General features: G+C 38.7%; 1 long non-coding RNA gene across 3 annotated transcripts; it reads left to right on the top strand.

The window, feature by feature from the left end:
- Nucleotides 1–1,325: 1,325 nt before the first annotated feature.
- LOC136837107 (uncharacterized) lies at nt 1,326–14,779 on the top strand. 3 transcript variants are annotated; one of them, XR_010852584.1, is made up of 5 exons: nt 1,326–1,439; nt 6,964–7,084; nt 7,380–7,499; nt 7,733–7,893; nt 12,027–14,779. It is a non-coding gene; the product is annotated as an uncharacterized lncRNA (long non-coding RNA). The 3 variants fall into 3 exon arrangements; XR_010852585.1 differs by having other exon boundaries at nt 1,353–1,628; XR_010852586.1 differs by lacking the exon at nt 1,326–1,439 and adding an exon at nt 3,450–3,575.
- Nucleotides 14,780–15,318: the final 539 nt, after the last annotated feature.

Raw genomic sequence — 15,318 nt, 5'->3', positions numbered from 1 at the left:
AAATTTATATGTATATTCATCGTCAACTGGTAACAGTAAATTTGGACAAGTAGTTTTCATTTTGTCATTTATTATAATAAAAAGATGATAGGATTTAAATATTACAATAGACACAAAATGAACACTGAATATACTCTCTCTCTCTCTCTCTCTCTCTCTCTCTCTCTCTCTAAGATAACATTCTAAGAATTTCCAAATGGAGGAGCCGTTTGGTCTCTCGGAAATGGATACAAATGACATTTCTATATGCGTGTGTATACAGAGTATATATATATATATATATATATATATATATATATATATATATATATATATATATATATATATATATATGCTTGCTGTTGTATAAATTTATAGGCATTCCTTCGTCGGAATATGAGGCCTAAGGCCACATTTCACAGCCACTAGGCCTAAAGTTCATCACTTCTAACTTCTAAATTTTAAAGTGTGCTTCGATGGCTCTGTATTGCATAGGAAAGGAGATTTTCACAAAATGTTACGTAAGTTATTTATGTAAAAAATCAATTAATTTTCATATAATTACTATTGTAAAGAGATATACTAGGTTTTATAACCACAGATTGAAGACAATAGGCCTAAATGTTGAGTTACAGTTACGGCATTCGGTAACTTTGTAGTGGAGTTAGATGCTTTTCATGGCAATCTCTCTCTCTCTCTCTCTCCTCCCTGATGATGTATTTTTCTGAGTTTTTTCACGTGATATTTTATAGGTTTTAGGGCCAATTCTACACCACTAGGCCTAGTCCATATTGTCGATTGTCATTTTATTACATGAAACTTGTCTTATGGTTGTAAATGGAGTTTACGCTATGAGTTCTACAATACGATGACTGGAGGAGGTGGAGGGAGGAATGTTACCTCCTCAACCCTCCTCTGGTTTGGCCAAACTCCGCCTGTCTCCCAGAGACACACCCCCCCTCTACCCCAACCCCCCCCCACTTTTACTGAGAAACTTGCCTAACCACCCGTGGGAACTCTTTTTATAATTATTATTTCATACAGTGCATTGTTATTATAATTAAGGGTAAATGTATGAATGAAACGATACGGTGTCACTATAGTATCACTGTCAAAGAGAAGTAATGACTGCAGTGCTTCCGTGATGGAAGGGAAATCCCAAGGAGTGCCCTGGGGGCGGGGAATAATGAACTGATAATCGCCAATAGAAATAACAAATATGCGTACATGCTTATATAGAAATAACGAAAACAAAGAAGTAAATAATAAAGAGAAGAAAAATTTAAAAAGAAATAAACAGAGGAAGAACCAAAACCCCAACTGGAAAATCCGATCTTCTCTTGTTTACATACCGGCATTTGCCTCGAACCTTTGTGGCGACTGAACGTAAAAGCAGCCACAAAAATTGACGTTATTTGTTATTTACGTGTGAAGGTCGTTGTTTCGTTATTCTACGAACGGTGAGTCACAATCACGGCAGTTTATTACAGTTATTTATGGCATGGGTTGTCCAGAAACAAGAACAATAAAGCGAAAAGAAGCTTTTAATTAGTGGGTCCTGCTGTATGTCTGCCAAGGTACCAACCGGTTAACTAGTTTATGGACGAAGTATACTTTGAAGTTCGTGGAAATTAATCGTTGTGGGAAATGTAAGTTTATGATTATAACCCCTCTGGGTTATTTAGAAATAGGAGTGTCTAATTATCCGTAATTAATTTACTGAAGGCGTTGATTTAGGCTAGCCAAACTTCCTCCATGACAGCAGCGTATGAAGTTTGCTACCGTAAGTTGCCAAGTCATTATTATTATTATTATTATTATTATTATTATTATTATTATGGTAATTCTAAGCCCGCTGTCCGCGGTGAGGTAGCCTATGGCAGTTGACGCTTTTCTATAGAACTTGACCTGCTGAACAAGAATTTCAAGTAAAATTTTGTCGGTCGGCTGTAACTAAAGCGTAATTGAAGCTTGAAGACTGCACACCGGTACATGGGTCCCCTGCACTGGCGCATACAGCTCAAGGGTAAATTACAGTTCAGCTGCAGCCGACGGGCAAAATGTTACCCTAAACTCATGCAAAGCAAGCAAAGCAACACTGAAAAACGTCAACTGCCACAGGCTACCTCAACTGCACACTAACCGTTGCTTGTGACCAGGGCGAAGAAACGTAAACGTAAACAAATCCGCCATCTTGGGTTACGTAACCACTAGGGAGCCATATGTTCAGCAAAGGGGGAAGTTGGGGTACTGCACAGAAGGTACAAGTTGGTAAAGTGACGTAGGACTGTTATGTTGAAACATGGCGGTAAATGACAGTTACCAAAAAAATAATAATGCTCCTACGTGAAAAGCACTAAAACCTAATAACACCAAAACACAGGTGACCTAACTACCTAATAATAAAGAAGATAGTTTAGAACCTTACCTTAAAGGGGGTGGAGGATACAACTCAGCCGCCGCCTTTACGAACGCGTGGAGCCTCGTCTTCGGGTCATCGAAGTGGATTTTAAAAATATGCCACTGCCAAATACCCGACGGTTGTACCTCCTACGTCCGTACCTAGGCGTCGTCTCACGGTTCCCTCCACCTCCTCTCAATAGTGTTTGTATGAGCACCAGTTACTGGGTCCACAAAGTTCATGGAGTGGTGGACGGTTAAGTGTACGTAGCCTTCGTCCTTCAGGCAGTCATAAGCTCTCCAGCAATCAGATACAATAGTTGTCCCCGGTACAATGTAGTCCTTGATGACAGCAAGCAAAGTCGCGCTAGTTCTGTTGTCTACTGGCACCACAAAAACTCTCGAGTCTGCCTGCAGACACCACCAAAAACCCACTGGCCTTCAATGACCCTGCCTACATTATACTTGCGCTTGCAAACTTTGCTTCAAATCTCAACAGTTGTACCGGGCCACCTATTTGCTTCTTCTGCCGGATACACCAATTTACTATGACCTAAAAACCAAAAATTCGGTTAGGGAAGTGAATAAAGGTTGATCACAAACCATCCACTAAAAAAATAAAACCAAAAACTTACTTCCTGCAGTAGCTGGGCCAGTCATTAATAGCTACGTCACTTAAACCTAGTTCTGTCCTCACAACCCTATAGTTAAAGAAATCACTAACGTAAATGTAAGAAGAAGAGGACAGTCTCAACATCCATGAGGGACCCAGAAAACCAGGTGCCCTTAAACAATGAGAGGTAGTAATTGCACCTCCTTCTCTTCTGCTTCTGGCGTGGGGCATACGACCTGTCGCACCTGAAAGTAAGGGGAAAAGCAAATTGCTCGTTACAACCCTCAAAAAAATGAAAATATAATGAACGTACACAACCAATGGTATAGCTCTTTAAGGAATATTTTAGCCCACTTTAGTTTTGAAAACTGCATTGCAGTTAGATGTAAAAATCAACAGGTAAGGTGTAACTAATAACCTGAACGCCTTCTTCTGCAGGTCAAGCCTACACTCCTTGCCACAGTGAGGGCTAAAGGCTTGTTTCCTCAAAAGGCCGTGGTCTTGCGAGAATTCTATAAGGCGTTCATAATGCCCTGAGTAATAAGAAGAGAAATCCTTGTAACTAAGGAAGCAATTCGCACAGGTAAGTGGCAAATTCCCCCTGGTTACAGGCTCAGAAGAGCAGGAGGTTCCGGGAGTCACGTCCGCCATCGTGCTGGGTTGAAGGGTGAGTGAACTGTGCCGGTGAACTGCACCGGAACAGGGTAGGAAGGATGAAGTTGGGGGGGCTAAAGGTGTATTTCTGCTTTCAGTTTTGGGGTGGGAACGAGCTGCGCGCCTTATCCGCATTTTTAAAATAATCTGGCAGGCTCTGTATGCTCTGGCAAGCGGTAATATTCGCTGCGCGCGCCAACCACAGGGCTTACAAAATATGTAAAAAGGTTTCTGTTAACGTCACTGAGAGAAAGTGGTAGCGAAACGTCCTGCAAGACCCTTCTCCTCCTACCCCATATACATGCTTCAGGTGTCTGCCGACAAATGTAAAGTAATTTTGTAAGTTATTTATGGTAAAATCATGTTGCGAAGAGACGTCAATATATTTGTGAACGGAAAAGTGCTGGAAGAAGGTTGTAGGCACAAGCTACAACGTATAGAAACTGTTATAAAACAGTTGACCAAAAGGAATACATGTAACTGAGTTTATGTATCCCCAAATTCTCCACCTGGGTGAAACGTAACGTTGGGGTAACGTTGCAACGTGATTGGTTGGGTACAGCCACCCGCCAAAAACCCACCAACTACTCTCTCAATTGGAGGCATTGGTTGAACCGAAAGCTCCCTGTAAGACCGCCAAAGATGCGTGACATGGCCTGGAATCAGCAGTAGTAGTGATATGTGAAAGTACCTTTGTAATGGCTCGTGCTGTCCATTTATTCCCACTTATTTTTACGCTTGTTTTTCGTGTTCCAAGTGACATAAATAACTGGAAATACAACAATAAGTTGCCCAAACCTTTTTCCCAAGTTATTTACCCCACCCAGAACCCCGGATTCCCAACGGGTCCCCTCACCATGAGCTATTCTCGAAAGTGTTTTTACCCACCCAGGACCCAGATTCCCAACCGGTCCACCTTACCGTCGGCTACAGTTCTAAGGTAATTTACAGCTTAATTACAGACGAGCGACAAAATATTACTTTAAATTCTTGTTCAGCAAGTAAAGTTCTATAGAAAAATGTCGACTGCCATAACCTAGCCCACCGCGGACAGCCGGCTTAGATCTACCGTCAATTACAGTTTAGTTACAACCGGCCAACAAAATATTACTTTAAATTCTTGTAAAGCAAGTAAAATAACATAGAAAAACGCCAATTGCCACAGTCTAGCTCACCGCGGACAGCCGGCTTAGAATTACCCTTATCCTATAGAAGGGAGCTGCGACCTCACCTCCCCCACCTCAACATAAAAAAAAGCTTCAAAGTCATTAAACTCTAGAATGGCTGGCAGTTTGATTATGCTGGGATTTTGTTGCCTTGTCAATTTGGTCCCAAATTTCATGAGTCTTAATAGTGAATAGCCCAGTTGAAGTAAAAGCCTAGCCTAAGGAGGTAAGAGGTGATTAAGGATGAGGGAAAAGTTGATCATGCAGTGTTCAGGGTGGGGAATATGTAAGCTACAACTCTGGAGTTACTTCAGGATATTAAAGTGCAAGTTAACCAAACAATGTTAACTTTATTTGCAAATACTGGAAGTTTATAGAAAGTTATTTAGACTGTAAATGGACTCTTTCTAAAACCAGGCTCAGATTTTGTGACAAATTTTGTTGTCTTTATTCCTTACCAGCGCAATTATACTGTTTGTAAGATGAAGTCCATGTGCTTAACTACTGCCTGGCAGCACACTGAACACAAAGCCTTGAGGATTGTGTGATAGTTATAGCAATAAAAACTCTTTACAAGGTCACATTAATGGGTCATTATCTCAGTGGAGCTTTATAGCCTATGTGTATTCCCAGCATTCACCTCGGAGATTGCTGAGGATTTTTCCTTTAATATGCTATTACTTTGTAAAGCTTGTAGAAATATTTATATTCTTTAATTTGGCTAATTAGCTAAGAAAAAAAACATGATTACATAACTAGTTTGTCTATGAATTTTTAAGTGCTCTCAGCAGCAGGTTAGGTTAGGTTAAGTTATTAAATCATGGACTGCACTTACACAGTTGATTGACATATCACAGAAATTGTATTGTTAAGGTCTGTACATCGTATTTAATTGAAGTTAACAATAATCTAGTGGCTGATGTAATATTTGATGTAACCAACAGATTCTTTGCTTTCATATAATGTTCATGAGTATAGGCTACCAACGGCATTGCAAGATGAGAGCTGGGTCCCACTGTTGCAACACATTTATTGCTAAGAGAGAAAAACTTGTAAACAGCTCCTGCATTAGGTGAAGGCAGACTTCGCTTTAAAAGTAAAGGTTCTGTCTTTAAAGTAAAGTTGATGGCTGTGTTTTGTAATGGACAAAGGAAGTTAGGGAGTACTTGGATCAAAACATCTTTGTATTATAATTGTCCTGGTTGAGGAAATAGGGGAAGCATGAAATACCCTCTTAGATAGACACCTTACTGGTGAGCCCAAAAGGCAGATGACCATGTCATGTGGCCCTCTGCCTGTATGGTGACCTTGCAACATCCATCAGGGCTTTCTTCCCACAGTGCAGCCCAAGGATCAGTGATAAGTTTTAGGTGCATCTTATCTAGTTTCACCTCTGTGGAGGCTTGTCTATACATTTCATAATCTAAAATGTTTTGGTCGTATCTCAGTAATTCAGAAATGGGTTCGACAGTGCCATCATTTGACTGGATAATGTTGTGCTTGCTATCACAGGAGCTGGTACTCTTATTGTCAAGGAATATAGGATGTACATATGCTTCAAGGACGATATACTATGAATTCACATAGAAAATTAATCAAAATCTGACAGATGATTTTCCTGGTTTATGTAGGAAGAAGCAAAGGATGGCACTGTACTGTGCTATACAAAAAGACTTTGCATTAAGACATTTTTGTCATTTTGAAGTAAAGGGGGAAGGGATGGTTAGCAAAAGTGTTTGGAATCTGGTAGATAGCTACTTGCAGTGTGCCGTGCTTGGCACACTGTAAATGGTACTGAAGACTTTGGATTGCTCCTTCATAGGGCCCAGCTGTGTTGCCTTTAATCTTTTACCTGTTGTTCATTCCCTTTTGGGTTCTCCCACCTATGAGCTGTCCAACTTCTTTGGCTTCACCCTGTTGCTGTTTCCAGTTTGCATTCCAAAATGCATTCTTCAAAGGAGTCTTAAGAGTCTCAATTTGTGACTGTGGTTTTGGTGTACTATTTTGATGATATACTTAGTTAATTGCTTAGGATTCAGCTTTAGATTATAACCTGACTAAAACCATTATTCTCCGCAGTTAATTTTGAAGGTTACTGAGGTTTGTACTGTGTTTCAAGGTGCCTGAAGGTTTCTACTTTTTTAATTTCAGGTGTGGTTTACCCTGTGACGGCACATTGACTGCAGGGGCATGGCCTCTGACTGTAGGTGCATGGAGTCTGACTGTTTATACACGTGGATCTGTTTTACTGACAATGTACAGCTGTTGCAAAGTGAGTACAGGTGGCATTGTGCTCAAAGTTAACTCATTGCTTCAAAGTGTACTTTTGGCTTTCGAATAATCGGGTCTGAAAAGCCTTGGTGTTTGAGTGAGGCCAAATTGTCAATTTTTTCTAATATTTTGTTTTTCTAATATTTTGTCGATTTTCATATAGTTGCTTATGTAGGATTTGGTTGTAGATTACTGAGCTAAAGTCTTTACTGTATTCTCTGTTGTTTATTTTCAGTGTAACTCTGGTGTTCATTTCAGTTGAAGGTGACTGAAAGTTTTTTCCTTTTTTATTTCAGGCCTACCCTCAAGTCGTCACTCTTTGGTGTTGATTCAAGCATGTGTCCCCTTGTAGGAACTCTGTTTCCAGAGTCTTCAAGATATTACCACTGGATTCAACCTTATTTGCTAAATCCCAGGTAAATGTATGCATGTTTGTGGTACAGATTACTGTGGAAGAAGCCTGTAATCTGTGGACAGATTACTAGGGAAGAAGTACAATACAATCATGAAGTTTTAATGTCTGATGTAGTGCTGAAGTTATTCTCTTGTGAACACTTTCCTCAGAGAAGAATTTTGGATGCAGTATGGTGTCACATTCTTATAAAAATTATAAAAATTTCACGTATAATCAGATACCTTACTTTATCAGACAGAGTTCTGGCTGGAGACACACGCGAGTCAAAAGGAAAGGATTCTACATATTCGGTGAAAGCATATTGACAGACTGGGGAGTGTTCCATGATTTGTAGAAAACTGGACCTGAGAGAAGTTATCATTGTGGGGAAAAGCTGATGGACCTGAATGAAGCTGGTATGTTGATAATACCTTTAGTATACTATATATTGCTAGTTTGTCTCTTGGTTTGAACATGATGAGTTTAGGTACGTGGCCTGGCTTGGTGCTGTGATCAGAAACTGGTCTGACTTCAAACTCTGGTGTAGACAGCTGGATTCAGAGGCTCCTGGTTTTCAAGCGTTGACCTTAGGACCTCTTGGTTTTCTAATGTTTGTGACACATTTGGGTCAGAACAAGAGTATGTGTCACAAATTCCTTTCTGATGAATGAGATGTCTTCCCAGACTGATTTTTCAGACCTTGTATTGCATTGTTTAGTTTTTATGAAATTAGTTGTGGTGTTTCCACCCTCTCCTCACAATTATTTCATACTGCAACTGCGAGGTCTCCTCCTGTTACACCTTTCAGACCTACCTACTCTCAATTTCCTTTCCAGCGCTGAATGACTTCATAGGTCCCAGCGCGTGGCCTTTGGCCTAAAGTCTATATTCCATTCCATTCATTCACTAGATGTGTTGCTAATTTATTTTGCACATCTGACATGTTTTCTTATATCTTGTATCAGATTGCTCTATTAGGAATGAACTACAAGGGAATTGGACAAAGTTTAGTCTGTTGGATTTGAAGAAGGGCGTTGGTGGATTCCTTGTCTCCTCACCCTTAGAACTGGAGTGCCCTACATGTCCTCCATACTAGGCTGCATTTCATTGGACTAAACTCAGTGTGGCTTTGAGGGGAATGCAGATATTCAGGGAGGTCATCTTATTGTTCTACAGTATCCTTTTTTTTTTTATCAATGTTTGTGCCTCTAGAGCAGGTATAGACGAGGGTGGTTTGTAGTGCACAGTAACTTGACTTTCTCTTGACCTGAACCAGTTAGATTCTGGATGGAGGAGAGGTCCACAGATAAAGAGAGGAAATGTAAGATTTTGATCATTGAAACTTAGCCAGACATATTTATACCAGTTTCAGTGGCAGTTCTTGATTTTTTTGTTGAGGACAGTGGCACAGAAGACTCATGCTTTAGGTAGGCTGTTAATCTCCCAGTTGGGGTAGGGATTATCAATTTAAAAAGTATAAAAGAAAGTGAGGAATGATGGAATATAAAGAGATTTTGATAATGAAAGTTTTTTACCCATGCCTGTAGTCATTTAGAAGAAACTTCATTTTTCCATAAAAAAGGTGACTTGGAGTTTAAAGAATTAGAATGTAAAGTTTAGGAGAACAGTGAAACAGGAATTTAATCCATTGTTTTTGACGTACATACACAAAGATTTAAATTAAATTATCAGTCCATTAAATGCCCTTGAGGTTTGTCAGGCTCAAAAAAAAGGGAGTTGGTGGTCAACCTTTTTTCATTTTTCCTGTGACAATGTTGCTCAAGGATTAATTTCCTGTGCCATAAGTGTTTCATATTGCATTGGAGATTAGGAATTTTTAGGGGTTGAAGAAGGCATTTTGAAGGGGCCATTTCAGGTGTTTTTGATTGGTACATGGAATTACAGTGACAAGTGGAATTTAAGTTGAGCCTGTTTTAGCATGATGGTTCACAAATAACAAGACAGTATTGCTGTATATTTTGTAAGGTATGTTCAATAACTTTAGCGTTTGATAAATGTGTAATTTCAGGTAAACAAACTTGGCAATCTCAATCACAGCAGAGTAATGCTATTTTACCAATGGATTTTTGCTCTCTGTCTGTAATCACTTTCTTATGCATACAATTGAGTATTGATACTATAATTTTAATCCTATTAAAGTTATTTTACTGCAATATTGTTATGCATGTGGTAGAGTATACAAAAGTGGACTTTATCATCACCTGTAGAGCCCAGACACCTCAATTACATTGTCCAAAACATGTTGTAGGCTGCTTGGATTTATGCAGTTGACTATGGAGCTTTGTGTTTGCCTTCTATAGAATCTTTTGTATTTTATTTTTGTCTGTGTTATAGCATTAACTTCTGATGTGGTTTTTATATTGTTGAAATGTGTTTATAACTCCTGTATTTTCACAATGAAAAGTTCACCGAGGCTACATGAATTTATATAATTATGATACAAAAATTGGTGTTAGCCTAGCTATCTGTGTATGTTTGTGTTAGGATTAATTTCTGATAATGCATCGGTCTCATATATCATCAGATTTCAAAGGCACACCAACTGCCTTCCCATAGGGAACTGTGCGTCTTTTCATTGGATTATTAGTGAATTTCAAATTGAAGAAGGCAGGCACTCTTAACTCTTGCAGATTTGAAGGGGCAAGTGTAGTTACGGTATATCTGAAATGTCTTAGTTAATGCAGGCTTTTGTTTCAGAATTCCATAAGTGACCAATGGAAGAGAGTAATAGTATTTTAAGTCTAGACGTGTCATATCATGTGTTTTGTTGGATAATGTTAAAAAACCTTTGTTACTTATAGTCTTTACAATGGACAAGATTTATTGGCCTTGAGAACAAACTACAATATACAGTACTGTATACTGTAGATTATACAACTGTTGTTCATTTCTGTAATATATGGTATGTTGTGTTGTGGGTAGCTAGGAGTGGTCAGCATCCCCAACTGTCATTGATTTGGTGCATTGTGAGAGCAATTATCCATGCTTTTATTTGTGATGGTCGTATTAAGTAGGTTGTTGTGTTTAGGGTCCTCATGCTGTTGGTCACTGCATAACCATGTTCTCAAACCGTGGAGTTTGCTGTAACATGTGTATTATAGCCTTCCACAACAATAAATTGAAGTTCTTGTCAGGTTGTGCTCAGGTGCTATACTTGTCAAGTGTGTTGGTGAGGGAAGTTAGAATTCAGGCATGAGAGGGCACCCTCTTCTCATCCTGGTTTATTATTATATGTTTGGTGTGTAGACAGAGTTCAGAGTAAATGCTTGAAATAGGAAATAGGTTACCCAGAAGCAGACAGGTTTAACCCACTGCTAATTTTTGCATAGCAGGTTTTGACTAGCCTTTCAAGATATGGGTTTTCACCCTTCAACTAGCTGTAGTGTATAAAGAATATGATTATTTTTCAACTCATGGAACTGAATTTTACCTAGTGTTCATGGTTTGACAATTTCTGGTGGTAAATTTAAGTGATGCATTTTTTTTATTGTGCATTAAAGTCTCTCAATCAACTCCTGATGCTTAGAACTGTGTAATATATACAAAACCTTTTGGTGACACTGTAGGAAATACCTAGTCAGATATGAAATGGTCACTGACCATGCAAACTATGTAGTACACTTACAGTACCTCAGACCACTTTGTAATGTTTGGGATTAGGGTAACTAACTGCTGCAGACAAGAGAATCAAATGATACAGTGCAGCACTGCAGTTACCCTTTTCCACTTTGTAGAGAAGTTGAGAATCGGCTGCAGCTGTAGACATTACCAAAGACTTTGGTGACACAGTACACCTTTGAGCATTGCCTTTCATTTGTCTGTTCTGTAGTTGCTCTTGGTTTCTCCGTCAATGCTAACAGGAAGGAAATTCTTCTCTATGGTGATATGAAAGGTACTGAATTTTTATTGTCCACAGACCTTGGCCAACTGTACAATTCATCTGCAATTGAAAATAAAACAAGGTCTTGTATCGAATCGAGATGAAGTAGTGTGGTTAAATGCCTGTTTATGTTTGTGTAACTATTAGAAATGTGATGTTATTCACGGCTATTTTCTGTTAGGAAGAAAATGCAAACAGTACAGTGCTTGGGAACACTGAGCCCACAAACCCTACAGGTAATTTATGCCAAAATGACATTGAGAATACAGATCAAGGCTCCCCTCCCATTAGGGACTGTGTAATCGCTCGTGTGAGAAAAAAACATTATATAATTCTCTTTTACACTGACGCAAACAGCTGACTGCTCCATTTTGGGTATTGAGCAGTACAATAGCAAGAGGTTTGTGTATTCTATGAATGGACATATTTCAAACCTGTTTTTTGTTGTGTTAAGAGATGTCATTATACTGTCTTACATGCAGGAAGATTTTTGGTCAAATAAATAATCACAGTATATCCAGGATTAAAAGTTCTGGTCAGAGCATAAGTTATTAAGGCAAGGGTACGTTAGGTCGTTGCTTTATTTTGTTGTATGAAAAAGTGTCTTCACTACAACTGTGACTTTATAGCAGTCATTTTTCATTACAGGTTACTTTTCACAGTCATCACCCAGCAGCAACCTCCAAGTCATAAATGAGTACATGAATGAGGCCATTGAGTCACACTACTAGATTCTTTGGACTTCCAATGAACATCCCTGAGGGATTTATTCTGGAATAAGAATTTTAAATGGAAATAATTACAGAGAGAAGAAATTAGTAAACTGATGAAGCATACGCCACAGAGAGCAATGCATCTGGGACCAAAGGGTCACCAAAGGCAGTCCAGAGTACCACCTGTGTTGCGTGTGGGCCCAGCGTATACAGTACCTCCAGCTTGGATTTACTCCTGGTCAATTCTAAGATAATGTGTCTGTGTAGCCTTTATATGATTAATTCAAAGTCGTTTCCACATTTCATGTCTTTGTATGTAATTTTCCACACATGAGGTTAGATCTCAGAAATTTCCCCCATCATGTTATACCAAGTGTACTTTCACCCTGAATTTTCTTGTGGTTTCAGACTGTGCCTTACCCTTACCTTCCTTCCCCATAATCCTAAACTTAGTTTTGCTTGTTTTGGTTACCAGTCCTCAGCTGCTCATGCCAGTCTTTCATCTTCCCAAACAACATTGCAAGATCTCTTTGCTGATTTTGTTGTTGACACCAAGTCATCTGCATGTAGAATCTCCTAGGGGACTCCCTTCATTTTTGCAAGACGTCCTCTGTGTCTGGGATTAGCTGTTTCTGCCACAATATTCACTCTAGTTCTTATATCATGATAAGGGTAGCTACCAGCACTTAGTAAGACCTTCTTGTGCCCATTTTCAATTGTAGTGGACCCTCTAATTGCATGTCTGGGCATTATGTCCATGCTTTCTCGAGATACACTGACTTGCCTTTTCTTGCGAAATTCTTCTTATGTAGTTGTTAATTTTATACAGATTTTTTTAAAACCTTTCTTCCACCACCCATGCTTAAATAAACCGCGTTTGAGCAGTGTTCCCTTCCTCAGTATTTTGTTCACTGTAATGAATGGTCTTTAATGTTTATATAATTCTTGTGAGTCTCTCGATCATTCTTCTGGTCCCAACTCCTCTTTTTGATTCTGCCTGAAAGCACCTTGTGCTGTTTCCTTCGTTTCGTACTTGTTTACATTTACATACTACTAATGTATTTGTAGATATATATATCTGTTAGTATTTATTTCCATTGTGTCTATTTCTCATAGATTATTTGGTCCTGCTGGTTGATGGCCCTTCAGACTTGTTCTAAATGCATGAGATATTTGCCAGTTTTGAATAGGCATTTATTTCATGTACGTTTGTTCAGTTCCATAATGATTAATTATTAATTCCCTTGATTTGTTTACATGTGAAGGATTCTCCACTTCAGATTTGGATTCTGTGTTGATTTTCTCATATCCTCCAGTTCGAGTTCTTTCTCTTCATGTAGAAGAATCTCGAAGCACTGCTTTCAAGCTGTGCTGCCTTGTCTTTTCACATCTCATTTATGCCCTTTTTTTACTGTTATGTCATTCCAAACATGTTCTTTCTCTGATTCCATATCCACCTTAGCTTCATCTTTATTGAGCCACCCCTTCTCTTCTCACAGGCTTTGCCGTCCTCTTCTTCCTCCTCTTCTCCTGGATTTTGAAGTCTGTTCTCTGTATGTATCACTCTGAACCTAATCCTTTATCAAAGGATGCATGAGGTTGCTCAGGTTATGAGTTCCTGTGGTACCTTGTTCTTTCTTAGTTGGTAACAGTATCTGTTGTTGTTTTTTATCTTGACACACCTTTGGAGGCCACCAATTACATTGCAACTTGCATTGCTTGGTGTCGATAGTACTAAAGGTTCTCATCAGTGTCCCTTCGACCTCAAGTGCATTACTTTCTGCTTTTTACTTTTCAACTTGGCCTTGTTCAATGTTGAATTTCTTTTTAGACATTTATTGTACATTTTACCATCTTTTATCATTCTCAGAGATTGCATAGCTTTGCCATTTTTAAGGTAGACAAATAGGCTTCATCTTTAGGGCTTCAAATTCCCTGTTGTAGAGACTGAAGCCAGTTATAATTTGTAAGACTTTTAAATTCATCATTTTGTCAGAATCCTCAGCATTTTTAAATATCTATTTATACACATTTAAAGAACTGCAGTATATGAAACATTTAAATTTTGAGAGTTAAATTGTTTGTCTTGGTGGTTTGCCTAATCTGCCTCAGAGTACTGTAATATAGGCTGTCAATATTTAAGAATGTATCCTCAGGCAAGCCTGTGAGGGAGATACCAGCAATGTGACTGTGGTCTTGTTCAAATACTGTATTACGTCAGAATTACTAAGGTGCTTTATCTTATACTTTTGTGATCGAACAGTTCACTTTCTTAATTTTTTTGTGAGTAATTGTATTTTGAGGAGCATATTTTTTAAAAACAGTATTTTCATTTGTAACAAAATGTTGGATTGTTTTTGGGTACCAGTTTCACCTTTTCTTTTGTAGTTCAAGGAAGAGTTAACGGTATAGTTTATTTTTCATTGCTTTATAGTTTATTTTTCATTGCAATTCAAAAGAGTCACCCCGACTATTTTGTGTGAGATTTTAAGATTATTTCTTTGAGAAGCAGAAAATTTATCACCTTTTCTCTGTTAAAATATTGTCTTTGTTTAGTATTTGCTTTTGCATATTCATAACCCATTACTTTGACTTAAATTTAGTTGTGTGCTGTGTGACTATAGATATTAGACTAATCCATGTGAGGAAGAAAGAAAAGACTTGGTCCCAGCAGTAGCTGACTTTTGTTGGCAAGGTCCAGCGGGGTTATAGAGCTTTATCATAGGCATATTTTTACGTCAGTGTTTGCTTTGTCTCAGCTAATTGGCAATTGCTTTGGTGTTTTGCCTGGAACATTCATTATTAGATGGATAGTAGGCTTTGAGACTCAAGATGCTACAGTTGTGAGGTATCCTTGTGGCTAACTTCCTTCTGGCAGACTAATTTTATAGTCTAGTTCCATTCATCCAGAAGATCTCACTCTGTGTTTTTTCCAGCATCTCTTCAGCCCCTGTTTGCCTTCACTGTAGAAGAGCCTATGCTTTTCTCCTTATTCCTCTTTGACATTTCTACCTAAATTTCCCTTCAGCAAGATTATCTGATCATAGAAGTCAATGGTCAATGTGGCTGTGCTATAGAATTTGGGAGGCCTCTTTGTTGTGATTCTTTTCTGATTTTGGAATCCTATTTTAGTGGTCCCCAAGTCTGGTTTCCACTTTTTCAGGAAAGGTAACACCATTGTTTCTCATTGAATCCACTTATGGTTGGCAGATTACCAGTGAACTGAA

The sequence above is a fragment of the Macrobrachium rosenbergii genome, chromosome 57, assembly GCF_040412425.1.
Source record: "Macrobrachium rosenbergii isolate ZJJX-2024 chromosome 57, ASM4041242v1, whole genome shotgun sequence".
NCBI classification, from domain to species: domain Eukaryota; kingdom Metazoa; phylum Arthropoda; class Malacostraca; order Decapoda; family Palaemonidae; genus Macrobrachium; species Macrobrachium rosenbergii.
This window is presented reverse-complemented; position numbering and strand designations above follow the sequence as displayed.